Source organism: Pyrgilauda ruficollis, unplaced genomic scaffold (assembly GCF_017590135.1).
Source record: "Pyrgilauda ruficollis isolate IOZ18807 unplaced genomic scaffold, ASM1759013v1 scaffold41, whole genome shotgun sequence".
Classification (NCBI taxonomy): Eukaryota; Metazoa; Chordata; class Aves; order Passeriformes; family Passeridae; genus Pyrgilauda; species Pyrgilauda ruficollis.
Window position 1 is genome coordinate 6,828,047 of NW_024525601.1, and position 15,456 is coordinate 6,843,502.

General features: G+C 38.3%; 1 protein-coding gene across 1 annotated transcript in view; it reads left to right on the top strand.

Moving 5' to 3' along the window:
• YES1 (YES proto-oncogene 1, Src family tyrosine kinase) overlaps positions 1 to 15,456 on the top strand; it is a 50,395-nt gene that overhangs the window by 18,375 nt on the left and 16,564 nt on the right. The gene's annotated exons all lie outside the window — the stretch shown is intronic.

The following is a 15,456-nucleotide window of genomic DNA, read 5'->3' on the forward strand; positions in this document are numbered from 1 at the left end:
TAGCCTGATTTTTTTGAGACTGTGGAAGGAGATGACCATTAGGCATGCCATGCCACTTAAACTTGTGCATTAGCTGTCAGGAGACAGGTTGGTTAACGCCAGCTTTGGCTGCCTATACATGAGCTGGTTCTGTAGGCTCCCGTTATAGTCAGTGGAGAGAAATAAGCGCTTTCACTGCATGATTCATCTCACCCCCAGATGGATGTCTAAATTTGGAAGATGAATTCCACCTGAAGTCCATTACCGAATATAAATGTCATTAGTTTAAACTAGGGAATTATTTTTAAAGGACACTAGCTTGACTGGCACAACATTTGAGTAGATGTCTTTGTTTTTCTTACATGAATTGTGTTTCAGAGGTTTAAAATCAGCACTCCGAAGCCTGTTTCATATTTTGTGTTGTTTGGAGCTGCTCTGCCTTTACAGCAGGTTTGAAAGTTACAAGTCAGATATATTCACATTGCTTAATTTCTAAGTATCCAGCTCTTGCAGGCTGACTCTTCCTGACAGCTGGTTTGATTGCTGGTATAAGGAGATGACAACAGGGTTACGTGCCCTGCTCGTCTCATTATGCTAGTCCATGTTATCAGAAAGATGTCCTTCTGCTCAGAACTTTCTGCTAAATCTTAGGAATTAAAAAAATAAATCTAGTGTCCTTAAAATCATTGCTCCTCTACAGGAGCCTATGTCTCTGCAATGGTTATACACAAAGTTTGTATGAGGTGAACTGCAGAATCCAGCCTTCAAATTTTCAGGTACAAAAGATAGGCAGTGCAAATACCATTTTTGTTTCTGTTTGTCTGGAACAGACACTTGGTATGACTGGTATCCTTTTAAAGTACTTTTCATACTGTGCCATGCTCACACACACACAGAAACAACCAACCTCCACCCCCTCTTCATTTTTCCTGTTTATAGGTCTTTATTTGTGTCATGGGCAATCTCTTTTTCTTTTTTCTTTTTTTTTCTTTTTTTTTTTTTTCCTTTTGGAAACACTGCTTTTTGTGTCATGATTTGTGGCAACTTTTTCCTCATGATCACACTGATCAAGTCCTGCCATCAGATTCTATCCTAATATTTGAATCAAATATAAATAATTATTACAATCCCATTGCTATTGTACTACTTTTATTTTTCTATACCATTTACTGTTCTTATGTCCACTTATATATCAAAGATGGTAGAGTTCTGTCAGGTCTGTTAGGTTTGGGGACTTTTTTGCATTGAAATGATCATATTTTAGTTCCTACATCAGCCTGAAAGTTCTAGAAAAGAAGTTTGGGGTCAAAAAATCATTCACAAGAACATTTGAGATTATGTATATAATAGAAAAGTGTATCCTTTGAACATCATACTCCACCAGATACAACCATGGTGGGGAGAGGAGTTCCTCACTAGAAGCTTAGAGGAAATCATTGGCTGGAAACTTGGACCTAAAAGGTTGTTGGTGTTCCTAACTGGGAGAACTGGATGTTGCACAGATATTGTTTGGGCTCCTTACTTGTACTTAGAAGGATGTAAAGCAGTTCTCAACTCTCTGAACAAAAATAGCAAAAGTCAGAAGTAGTAGCTGTGTCAAAGCCATGGAAAGATATGAGGGCAGGCAAAACACATCACCAGCCCGTAGCACTAGCAGAGAATTTATCAAATAGAAATTGCCAGGCACTTCTAGAAAAAAATATCCCCTCAAAGAGGGGACATAAAAAAGCCCAATAGTCTCTACCAGTTGGGAGCGGCTGGGTAATTCTTCCCATTCCTAGCCTGGCAGTTTAATGCTGGGTGTTGTATCAGCAGAAAATGCAAACCTGTCAGTTTGTGTGATAAGGAGCAATTGCTGAGCTCTCCATTGGATGTTGAATAGGACTTTGCTTGGGGACAATATCCCTTCTTCCTGTTGAGTTACAGCCAGTACTTGGTAGAAGTATCAAGTGCTACCTACTTCTCCCCTGTAGATAGTTGCAAAGGGGTTCCTCCCTTCTGTGTATTTCTCCTTTCTTCTGACTGTGTATGTGAGGTTTAGTGTTGTATTGTAGCAATCTTACCTTAGACCAGTCACCAATGAGCTCTGTCACTCCTTTGGTGGCTGCAGGACCAGGTTTACCTCTAATTGTGCTCAGGCTGAGAGTTACCCCTCTTAGTACTACTCTTCGTGACTAGCAGTAGATTCTGGCCAGCAGTCCACAGATTGTTCCAAACAGCTGAACCCGTTTTTCAGCAGATCCATTTTCTGTTTAGTCCAAAAGACAGTGTTCAAAAATATGCAAATTTAATTCCCAAGGCTAACATGTGGAATTATAGTCTTGCATTGCTTCCTGCTGGAAAGATGACATTTAGAAGTATTCAGTTTATAAAGCTGGTAAGAAATTAAGGAATTTTGGAACTTTAGGAGCTTAGCAAAGAAATCCCATTTCTGCTGGATAGGGATGACCTATAACCTTCTCTCACATCTTTCTTCTTCAACTTATGAGAATTGAGAAATGCAAATTTTTACACATCTGTAAACCATCCGTATAAGAAGAATTAAAACACTGAAATAAGTAAGAAAGCTATATAAAAGGACTTAAAATATGTCTCCCCCACCTTCCTAAAGAGACATAGAAAAATGGAAGACTTTTTCCTTTTTCTTGTTTTATGGTGACATGATAAAATTATTATATAAGTTATTTTAAATGCTTGTATTTATTTTGTTTTCAATAAATACTTGGGCTTATTGAAATTTTCAGTCAGACATTCAAATCTACAGCCAAGTGGTTTTCATTTAAGCTGTTTAAATCATGCTGCTTATTTTTGAAGATCAGCAGTTCTGTCATTGAAATATCTCTATCAGGCAACATTAATTCTTTTTGAATAGTGTAAATTTTTCCTTCATGACTGAAATCATTCTGACCTGTGACCAAAATTTTAAAAACTCATGCAGGTTACTGAGTAGTAAATTGTTTGGCGTGCATGCTTCTGCTAAATCCCTAACAGCTTCCTTCCACCCTTCAATTTAACATTTAATTGAAATGGAAATTGTCCTTCCTTCTGGCAGTACTTCTGGAGTCAAAAGAATATTGCTAAAAGCCCTGCTTACTGGTTATGAACAAGAATATTTGTTACTAAACAGCAGGTAATTAGCCTAAAGAGAATTCTTAAACATACATTGTTTACTCCTGAAAAGAAGGTACCAAAGTGATTGAGAATACAAAATGGCCAAGGCTTTACTTACCTATTTAGAAAAACATTGCCTGAACTGGTCAATAAAAACTGAAGGGTATCTTTGTGCTGGGGTGTACCCTTTTGGAAGTTAACAGTATGTACTTACATGAAATATGTCAAAACTATTTCCTCTTGCTCTTTGATTATTAGTGGTTTGTTTCTCTTTTAAAGATAACTTTCAGCCCTCTAGTTGTTCTTCCAGAATCTCTTCTCTCCTTTACCCACCCTTCTTTTATCTATTACTGTTTTATTTGGTATCCTGTACCATGTTGTGTTCACTTCGCTCATGTTCAGAGAGTAGTGACTGATGATGTGTGTTATGCATTGTTGGCCACTTCATGCTTGGAACATATATTAGAGGGAGCTATGTCAGAGGGAAGGCCATTGACTAATATGGAAAATCTTTTAAAAAGGGAAACAAAACTGATGTAATCTTTAAAATACCATTAGAAGACTTCAACATTGTTTTTGAGCTGTATGTTGATAAAGCTCTCCATCATAGAAAATATTAAGATGGTTTCCCTCTGTTTCACTCCATCAAATAAGAATACCCTCAGGAAAGCTTGTCTTTGACATCTTTTGCACAAATGCTTTTATGAACTGTGTTTAAAATCCTTTCAGTGGTTTTAAGTGGTAGAGTGAAAATCAGCAGAAGGTGAGTCGAAAAAAAAGCAAACAGAATGGGAAGCAAATACTGTGTGGTTCCACATTACATGCCATCATTGCAGGCTTGGTGTGCTTGGTACTAGTCTCTCTGATTGCTAGTCTGGAGCTGGAAAGGGTTGAATATTTTGGTCCCTTAAGCAGATGAAGCAACATGAATATAAGGGAAGGTAGTATCCTAGTTTTAGAAATCAAAGAATGAATATTCTTTTTTTTTTTTTTTCAGTAGCAAGTTAATGAAATCACTAGTTGAAGTGCCCACATTTGGAATGAAACTTTTCTGTTGGGGACGCAGGATACACCTACTTTGCAGGAACCAACCCTTGTTTAGGACAAGTGGCTGTAACGTACAAATAAGCCAGTCCTGCTTACATAAAGACAGGAAGAATGTGAGTGCTTTCCTGTGGTGATGTGCTTGCTGAGGTGCAGCAGATATGTCCTTGTCCTGCAGAAGCAGATGAAGTTGGAAGGTAGAACTGCTGCATAGCTGAGACCCGTTCACATTACAAAACACAGTGCCAGGGGCTTGCAGGGCAGATGATGAACAAGGCAATGCAGTATTGGAGATAATAATAAGAAACTCTAATAGAGTAGTAGGGAGACTCTTACTGTGTCCTTTTGTCTCCGCTTTCAGATGAGTGATAGACTTTTGAATTTTTTTTTCCAAATTTGTCTTGCAGCTCCAAGATGAGAGTTATCTGGATTAACTGAGAGTCATATCTGTTTAATACAGAAAAATTAGTATTTACTTTCAGCAAGAAGGATGCACACCATGCTTTCAGGATATGGAGAATTCTGTTCAAGAGCAGTGCTGAAAAAGATCTAAGAATCATAATGCTGCTGTTGAAATAAATACTAAAGATCTCAGATGGGCCCAGGGAGCATCATGATTTTCCACAAAGTCAAGTGCAAGGTCCTGCTCCTGGATCAGGGAAATCCCCACTAGCAATACAGACTGGAGGAGGAATTAATTGAAAGCAGCCCTGCAAAGAGAAAGATAGATGTTAGTGCATGAAGAATTGGGCATGAGGTGACCATATCCTGGGCAGCATCAGAAGTGTGGCCAGTAGGTCAAAGGGAGGTGATTCTGCCCCTCTGCTCTGCTCTGGTGAGACCCCACCTGCAGTGCTGTGTCCTGCTCTGGGGCCCTGAACATAAGAACATTGTAGAAGTGTTAGAGCAGGTGCAGAGGAGACCACAAAGATGAGCAGAGGGCTGGGGCATGAGGACAGACTAAGAGTTTGGATTGTTCAGTCTGGAGAGGAAATGGCTCCAGGAAGAGTTATTGTGGGCTTTCAGTATATAAATGGAGCGTGTTAGAAGCACCAAGAGAGACTTACCAAGACCTGTAGTGACAGATCAAGGGGTAGCTGTTTTAAACTGAAAGACCATAGCTTGGTATCCCATGAAAGTGAGAAATATTTCAGGATGAGGGTGATGAGACACTGTAGCAAATCAGTCGGAGTTCTGGATGCCCCATCCCCAGCCAGGTTGCATAGGATCCTGTGCAACCTGAAAGATATCCCTGCTCAGGGTCATGTGGGCTGGAACTGGATGATCTTAGAAGATCCTTCCCAATCCAGAACATTCTGTGATTATGTGAAAGAAGGATTAAGGAACATCCCCTACCTTGAATGTCATGTCTGTTCCTAGTGATCACTGTTAATGGGAGTTTCTGAAAAAGCTGAGGGATCTTGGAGGAAATTAGGTGATTGTCTGACTGAAGAGCGACTTGATGGACTGGAGCCTAGTGGGACTGCATGAGTCTTGTCAAAGGGAAAGTTTAAGCGAGCTGCGATCTTTATTACACTGGAAACGGGAACAGGGTACTGGTAGGGCTCCAAGGGAAAGGTGTTTTCTGGATATTGCCATTAAACTCAGATGGGATGTGAGGCATGCACTTTTAGTGGTTACTGTGCTCAAAATGTAGGACTTGTCCAGACTGTGGGTGAGCTTTCCATAACAGTCAGTCCAAATGAGTTTGGGCATGTGTGTACATTCAAGACCATAAAAGGAAAAATTAATTTAGAGCAGCCCTATGGCCTCTATTGTGCAAGATGCCTGACTAGCTAATTAAGATAATTTCTCCTGGTCTTCTTGCCTATGAACACTATTATATCTGTCAGTAGAGAAACAAAAGAATGGCACTAATGATAGCTATTAGGGTAATAATTCTTGTTTAAAAATCATCTAGCTCTTTCCTTTTCATAAGGGTGTTATATAGCAGATGTCATCTTTTTTGTTTGTTTGTTTCATTTTGAATTTCTTTACAATTTAATTGTACTTTTCACCTTTTTTTGTGTACAAAGGAAAAACAATATTGATTAAAGCTGTTGATTAATGAAGAACAATGTACATGTGTGTTTGTAATTGTTTATTGCTTTAGTCCAAAGGTTGTCCAAAATTGTTTTTGTTTTAGTCCAAAGATTGGTATTTTCCAGCTGTCTTCTTGAAATATTTGCTGTTGTTCAGCAGAGAGTTAATTGAAGGAGGTCTGGGTATATGGTCATTGCGTAAATAAGCTGCAACATTTTGTCAGTAATTTGACTTAATAATTTGACTTAAACACTTTATTTACTGATTTTTCTTAACATGGTAATCATGTCAAGTATATTAGGATAAAACAGCATTGGGAATAAAGGAGAATTTGCATTCAGCTTAGGATGATATTTGGCAGAGTAGATGGGAAATTCATGTCTGCAAAGCAGGAATGTGCAAGTGTAAAGTACAGTGTATCAAACACACAGCAAATAATGTCTTCAGTTCCATGGGATTTCTTATCAGTAACTCTGTGCTATAATTTGGATGGCTATAACATTATATAGTCTTTCATTGATTTATCTCTTTAAGTTGCTGCAACTGTTCCTTTCCTTTATATTTGTAAGTTGACTAATGAAGTTGCAAGAGGATTCTTACTGGTATTGAATTCCTCTGTCATCTTAAAGTATGCCCAGCTGACCAGATTAAAATTATTCATAAGAATTTCAGTATCTCTGGCTTTCTAGGAGCTTGCAAATGTTGTCATCCCTTTTTCATATGTAGTTCATAGTTGAACATTGAAAGAAAATGCTTCTTAAGTTGTCTTTTCAGAACAAAAATGCAATTTGTTCTTCTACCATGTAAGTTTTATGTTGGTTTTTCTGTAAGGCAGATGTCACTTGGGAACGTGTTTTGCATGCTTTATGCTGTGAGACCCAGAAAGCCAATTTTAGTTTAATTTAGTAAACAAAATTTAAAAGTGGCTTTTTAAATAACATTTGGATACTTTTTTTATTTTTAATATACTTAAATAATTCCTTTTAAGTCTGAAACCTGATTGAAAATGGTCTATGATACTGGACATAGGTTTGTTGTTATCCAAATAAAATGAAATGGAAACAAAATATTTCTATTTATAAATTGATTCCGACATCCTGTTGAAATTATCCTGAATATCTTTGACAAGGTATGACATGCCTTAAAATCTGAAACAATCTTTTGGCCAGACTTTTTAAACATACCAAACTTTTAGCTTTTAAGATACTTGTAATTATTTGCATATTAATAAAAATAGCCATTACACTATTTAAAAAACCCAGCAGAATTGTTCTTTTCTCATTTATTTATTGACTATCTACTTAAATGTTCAAGACAATACAGCAGCAGTAATATTGTCTAGACAATATATTGGTTGTTTTGTCTCTAGTATCATCTGTTGTCAGAGAAAATGTCTTTGTGTGGTAAGGGCTTGAAATTGTATGGCTAGACATTGTAACTCAAGTTTTAAAAATGGCCTCATGTATATGTATTATGTATTTCATCACATAAAACTGCTTTTGCAATTCTGATACTTTAGTTAGTCTCTCCCTTGTGATCTTGATTGTTGGAATAAGGAAAATTAATCCACCAGTGTTATGTATTTTGCATCATCTACCTTTTCACCCTTTCTGAAAGTGAAAAATATGTTGACTTCACTCAAAATTCAGTATACATCCTGAAAACAGACTATGTAGAAGCTCTATTTGGCAGTCGGTAGAGGTTTTAAAAATTAATTTTAACTATTTAACTTTGCCATATTTTCTCTGCTCTGCTTTGGAAGTTAGAAACAGCTCCCTCTTGATGTCAGTAAGGTGCCCCAGCTACGCTCTGTGCCTGCTGCAGGTGGGTTTGGGGTGTTAGGTATTTTTTTCGTTTGCTTGGAGTTTTTTCCCACCCAGCAACTTCTCTCTTTTGTGCTTTTCATTGTCTTGCACACAAGGTAGGCAGCTTCCAGCTGAAGTGGAGATTGCTTCTGTGGGCAGCTGGAAGGCAAGGAGGTTGATGGTGGGAATGTGCTTTTTCAGATGTTGAGCAGTTTGGATGAGGCAGCCTTGTGCTGGTGTGTCAGACCTAAAGGCAGGCTGCTACAGTTGCTCTTGCAAGATCTTAGTCCTGGCCCTGGCTGTGACACTCATCCCCTGTGGGTTTTCCTAAGCCTTGTCTAGATCAGAATGTTTCTCATGTTTAAGTCAGTGTCTGTATAGTAATAACTACTTCTGTTTTCTTGGATAAGATTATACTGACTTAAACCAGTAAGCATAAAACAATTCAAGTGAAGACATCCTAGAATGCAAATCCTCTGCAGATGTTGCATGAACATAATTGCATTAGTTTAAATTCATAAGCTGGGACTTACCTGTTGGAGTTTTCTTCAGGTAGCTGAGTCCTTAGTCGTTGAGTGGAATTTCTGAGCTACAGGTTGATGGAGGTCAGAGCAATCTGCACCCATTCTGCTTGTCTCATGTTCCAAGGCCTCTCCTGCTGATGGCTCTTTATAAAAAGAGACAGCCTTTTTTTTTGTCACAGTCCGGACCCACGGTGAAGGTAGAACTCCTGGTTAGAGGCCAAGGCCACTACTGAAGACAAAATCATAAACTAGGTCTTCTTTGACTAGAAGTGTGTTCAGAATTACAGTAGGCTTGCTTTCCTCTACCTCTAGTCTGTCATTCTTGGCCACTTCCTAATCTGATTGGAAGAGCCACCTTTTCTTGCATATAATATCTGGTCAAAGAAAACCTACTACCCTAGATAGTGTAGGTGAAACTCTGACTATAAATAAGCACAAATTTATGAATATGTATGTTTTGCAGAGCCAGCTGTGTATCATCCATGACGTGGTCATTGTCTCCAGTATGCTCTTGGAGCCTTTGCCTGTCTCTAAAGTGAAAGACACTTTGGAGGTACACAAATCTGTACCTCTACAGATTCAGCTGTCTCGGTACACAGTGAGTAGGAGGAGATCCTACATTTGTTTGACCCAGATAAATTGAAGAATGTAACAGATGAAAAATAAAGAGTGTTCACATCTCTCCTAACTTTGCCTCACTGACAACCCTTAATTTCCACTTTTGTTTTTAGAACTTTTCTTTGCCATAGTCAATATTTCCTTCAGCTTTGCAACCTAGCATCCAGTGGGACCTTGCAGATGGATTGCGCGGGCCTGTTGCGCACTGTTACGAGGATTGTGCTGCCTGCTGGGGCAGTTCCATCTCCTACCTGTTAGTTCCAACAAGGACAGTAAGTGTTTCTTCAGTAGAGAAGCCTTTGTTTGAGACAACCCAAATTGGAGGACTGTAAATCCTTAGACTCCTGCATAGGTACGATGTTCAAGGTCTGATATATCTGGGTAAATCTCCCATGTCTAAGCCATTCAAACCTCAGAGAAAACAAACTTCCACTGAACTTCTTTCATTCAAAAAAAAAAAGTCAGGAAATCAAGGAAGGACATGAAGGATTGAAGGACCTTATTCTTTTAGCAATTTCTGCTTATCCTTGTTTTTCAGGTAGCATTTTGGAATCTTGTATTCCTTCAGAGCATCGTTGTTGTGATCTTGTAAGCCAGTTAACTGGTTCCTCCAGTAGAAGGCTCAGTATCAATGAGTAATTTAAAGCAAATTCAAAATTCTGAGTCCTGTAAAAAACACAAACCAGAATAGCAATATGTAATATTTCCAATATCTTTTGACTCTGAAATGAAAAATGTCCACCTAAAAAGTATTCTTTTACTCCGTTTTTTCCTCTGTACAGAATCCTCTGTTTGCTGCAATGGGTTTGCTAGGTAAAGCTTTATTAGAAAACAATCTGGAATCTGTTCTGTTGCTGTGAAATCAAAATCATTGTCACAGCAACCCCAGATTTTTTTGTTTAATGTGTTTGTATAGTCATGATCGAAGAAGCACTAGGATTAGGATTCAGAAGTTCAGATTGCCTTAGTAATAAAGAGGATGGTTTTAAATATATATGTCAGTGTATGGGCAAGGTGAGGTCTAATAGTACTGGTTTGTAGTTATTTTTTGGTGTAGAACTCCACAAAGATGTGTGGTAAACATTGAATTTCAAGTAACATAAATGCTTGCTTCAGTGGGGGTTTTTAATACTTCTTCCTTTATCTTCACTTTTTGTTCCTTATGAGATTGTTAATTGCAAGGTCATGTCAGTTGCACTTTAAATGCATAATGATGCAGACTCTCTAAGGCCTCATTACACTAATGTTGCTGCTAATTATAAAACTGAATACAGTCGAACATCATTCTTTGAAATGTCATGGATTGTTCATGGTAAAATAAGCAAACCCTGCAATTTATGACAGCTTATAAAAGATAAATTATATCCCATGATAAAAACCGCATAATTTTTAAAAATTGCATGTACTCTGCAAAGAACACAGGGCAGTTCTTTAGTTTACTGTCCTTTATAAACAAGGCAGGTTGTTTAGTAGACAAGAGACCCCACTCTTGTTTTCATACCAAAGCAGTGACCTGTTACAGATGGACTGAATTGGCTGGATATTATTGTAGGGGCTGAAGGCTTGTTAGCCTCTTTACTAGTGGTTTTCCTTTTTTTCAGTCTGTGTCACATCTAATAAATGATTTTTCAATGCCACCAGCTGAAGCCAGCTGTTTGGCAGATGCTCTATACTGTTTGCCCAGTGTACAAAAAGCCAGTATAGGTTCTGTGTCTCCAGTGACATGTGGAATCAGCTCTGCACTTGTTTGAGCAAACAGACAGCTGCCAGCTAATGGATCCATTAGCAAACTTCCCACAGAATATCCTGTCTTTATCACTGCATAAAATTTTAATAACTTTTAATCATTACTTTAGTTGAAAGTTAAGAAGACCTTTTTGTAAGACCTTTTTACTAGGCATTTGTTTCACAGAAGTGAAGGCATGTCTTTTCTTGACAGAAACAATTTCTTTTTTATGCTAACACTGAGAAGTGAAGCTGCTGTATCAGTGGAAATCTTCAATGTTTTTTTCATCTTTTTTATTAGCCATTTGTGAACTTCAAATTATTTTGCTGTATTAGGTAGTATGGGGAGTTACTTTTTAGTTGGAGGATTTTTGTATGTTTTAGGTGGAAAAATATTTGCAGTCTTGCCTTATCCTTTTGGAAAAAGACTTGATTTGCTTGTTCTAACTTGACTTACTCTTTGTAGTGAAAAATTATGTCTGTGCTCTTTTTTAGCTTTATGAACAATTTCAGTAATCAAAAGTAATGAAATCAAAATGTTGCAAACTGCCCTTCCCTTAGTGATTTTCATTTGCTGTACCTCTTAGTTGTGGTACAGTATCCGGTTTACATGAGAGGTTGAAAAGAGAGGAGGTCCCTAGAGCATCCTTCCCTTTGTGGCATATTGAAACTTCTACATGTGACTGTCACTCCTGGCCTTACTCAAGATGAAGTCTCCAGAAGGCGACTGGGACATGGTGCATTGTAACACAAGAGCAAGATCAGAGGATTATTCAGTTTGCCCCCAAAGGAAACACCAGTTTTATTGGATGTATTTTGTTTGGTTGTTTTGGGTTTTTGGGTTTTTTAATAGTGAATGGGTTTTGTTATCAAATGCATTACAGCAAGTGAAACAAGCATGAGCCTCTCCCAGCCCTTTGGTTCAGGGTTTCAGATTTTAACACCTAGCCCTCAAAATCTTGGTGCTGATGGGTAGAGTATGGGGGAAAGGGAACACAGTGTTTAGAGGCATTTGCAGGCTGCTTTGCTCTAAGGCATGTGGCTGCTACACAGTTTATCCAGCCAAGCTGAAATCCCCTCGTTCAACGAAAACTTTATCTAATCTTCCTTCATGCCAGAAGGAGACCTTCATTGGAGCACTCCTAACAATCCTGTGTCCCAAGGAACCAAGGAGTGACTTCTGTAACTACCAACTGGTAGGAGAAAGACACATTAGATAAAGGAGTAGATTCTTTGTGACACCCACCTCTCTGGGCTGGATGGACAAGGCTGCAGACACCCTGAGGGAATTTGTCAGTATGCTAAGATACAAGGGCTTTAGAAGAAAAACTTGTTTTTCTTGGTCTGGTAGCTCATCCTTAAAGGAAAGCAGAAACATGCCAGCAAAGACTTTACTCGCCACACTTTTCAGTTGTTATTGAACAAAGCTTTCCTCTCATCTGGCACTCTGCTATAAAAAGGAGTTGGGAAGATAAAGAGGGCAGCATTGACTGTCTTGGAGCTCTCATCTTGTCAAGAGTGTTTATTAAGGGTCTTCTTCATTGTCTGAGATGTTTGTAGAGCATTCAACGACAATTATCTGTTGCTCTTTATACGACTTCTCCAAAAAGTGCAAATCCAGTGAGATGCTACTAAAATTTCATTTGATGCCTACATCCTGGGGTACTCTCATTCTTCTGTTGATTTCTGTGGGCATCCTGGTAACCTTCAACTGTCCTTAACAGTGATCATTTGAGCTTCTATTTCTACTTGAAAACATTCTAACATAGGTTTGTTTTCATCTAGTAGGCAGAACAAGACAGCTGGGTTTATAATCCATGCCTTTCTGAACATGGTTTCCTGATAGACCAACAAGCTGACTGCCACCCTCTCCCACCCAAAATGTGTGGGCACAGTGATCAGAATCAATAGGTGAATGTTTGTTTCAAAGAAAGAACAAGATGCTGAAGTTACTCAAATAGAGTTGCCTCAGACACGAGTCTGGTGTGAAATAATGATCTGATTAGTGGGAAGTCAGTGGCTTGTGAATAAGATACCTTGGGCCAGCATTTCTTTAAATAGATGGACTTCTGCAGTGCAAATAGGTATTTCCCATCTGAATCTATTTCTAAAGAGTTCCGTGCGTCAGAAAGAGAGCTGTTAGCTTTTTATGACAAAAATGTATTCCTTAATATGTTTTTGCTGGCCAGGCAAAGGTTGATAAAAATAGGTGTAAAGTTATTTCAGTTACATACGTTTTTGATAACAAATGCAGTACCAGAATAATCAAAGCCAGCATTGCACACCAGCTGCTTAGGGATTTTTTTGTTCTTTATCCAGCAATTTATTAAAAGACTAAACAGTACTAAGTCGTTGGGGGTTTACCCCCACAGGATGGGCAGTAAGGGATTTTTTACTACTCGCTCTTGATTTATGTCATCCTCCCTTCCCTCATGCCTCTAACTTGTCCTCACAAATGCATATACAGAATTATACTGCAGTCTGCACCTATATTTTTTTTGCTTTTGAAAGCTAAGGAATTTGCTCCTTTTTGCACCAATTTTCTTTTGTGGGTATGCAGTTATTAAAGTGGTTTACATTTCTGTCTGCTTATTTCTGAATGTCTTTCTCTTTGAAGTGCTGATTGAATCTCTGCTGTTAATCTCTTTAACCCCTGAAAGAAGATTACCTTAACAGTGAAGTGGCTGGGGAGGGGAGAAGCAAGGGAGAGGCTGATTCTGTTTTTCTAGAATGAATTCAGGTCTTGAGTAAGGGCTTTGCTTTGTGACACTCAAGTGTCCCAATAGTAATTTCTTGCTGCTAACACAGCCTTAGCAGGTGAGCACATACGGGTGATAGTAGTTACAGCCATTTGATAAACCAGCAGTTCCTTGGGCAGAATCCCGCTGTTTTACTGGACTTGGTAAATTGTTTACTATCTATTTTTTATTGCTTTTTTTTTTGCTTGTTTTTAATCTTGAGGTATTAGCATCCTGCTACAAGTTAGGCAAATGGCAGAAGGAAGGAAAAATATTTGTGATTGACATTTGGACAGATGTCTGTGTGCTTCCCTTTTAATCTACTTGATTAACATTAGTAGGGTGCCGGACTATTGAATCGTGTGCTCAACTTCCTGCCAAAGGCACGGAATCGGTACTACTAGAAACAACATTTTTGTAAAGGTGATTGGATTTTTATTCCGTGCTAGCAGAAAAAAGAATTCAAGTTTTTTAAAAATAGTCAAGTAGGCCTCAGACAAAGACAAGAATTCACAATAGGCAGCCACATGGCCAGAAGAAAGTATTTTGGATTTTACTATGTCTGCAGCAGTAGAGCAATTACAAGGATGTGATTCTGGATGTTTGACTTCTATTGTGAAGTAATAACTGGCTTTTCTACTGTACATAGTAATGTGTTTTTTGTGAAGTATTTAGGCACATTGCATTCTTATTGACATATTTGAGCCTTGCTCTGTTAACATTTGTTCATAGTTAATAAGTTGGCAATAATAGCATAATAAGTAAAAATAATTGAAAAGGTGTGCTTTGTGATGATTCATTATTCTGTGGAAAACCTTAAATGTGTTTTGTAAAAGGGCAGTTATTTCACTTTGTTGCTGCTTGTTTCTGTGTCATTAGTTGTATTACATTGCAGTATTAGGGGGCTGAAATGACAGGATGAATATACTTAATCTTTTTGAGCATTAAATTTTATAGGGTGTTTCACTGTCTGTGGACCTTGTTCTTTCCAGGAACTCTGATTCATGGTTCTTGAGGAAATTACAGTATCTTTATTATTGTAACGGTTAGTTATACGGAGGGTGTTATTTTCTCTCAGTGTGAATACATTACAGCAGTATTTGTTTAGCAGAATTTACTTTGTTCTATATTTCTGTGTCTAATAGTTAACAAGGCAAGAAGGAATTGAGAAGAAAAAAAAGACACACATTGGGAAATACTGTATTTCCCTAATTATTAGTTAGAGTGCATGAAATTTTTGTTGTACTTACCAAAATATGTGGCTTTCATTTTTTCAGGCTCCTGCTGTTTATTTTTTTAATTGATTCATTAGAGAATGTGGAGTAGTTGATTTCCTCTGTCTGTAGAGGTTTTACTTTTGTAGTTAGAGAGATTTTTAAACCCCCTCCTGCAAATAGCACAGGGATTTTAATGCCAGACTAGTGCTGCATCTAATAGACGCTGCTGTTTTCTTCCTGATTTGTTTCCCAACTGGGGTAAGCCAGAAAATGCCTGCTACCAGTTGTCACCACCTGATAAATGACAGGTGGTGACTTCTTAAGGCTCAGTCGTTGTTAATTGCTGGTGGCAGGTCCTCTCTGATTCCCTTCAGCAGCAGGTAATAGGTGCCCCCACGGTAAACAGCTCTGGCACTGTCTGCCTGTAGTGGGAGCTGGTGGCAGTCCTGGGCCATCAGGGATATAAATTGTCACCTGTGCGGGCACGATTCAGTTTCTAAATCACTTAGGATATTGTAATTACCTTTTGGTTTTTTGCAATTCTAGTTACTCTAGAGCTTAACCCTATCCTCTGGCTGTGAATATCTGAGGTTTGTTTGTGAGATGTATTTGGGGGGCTGGCAATGGATGAAAACTTCTCTTTGTCTTTAAA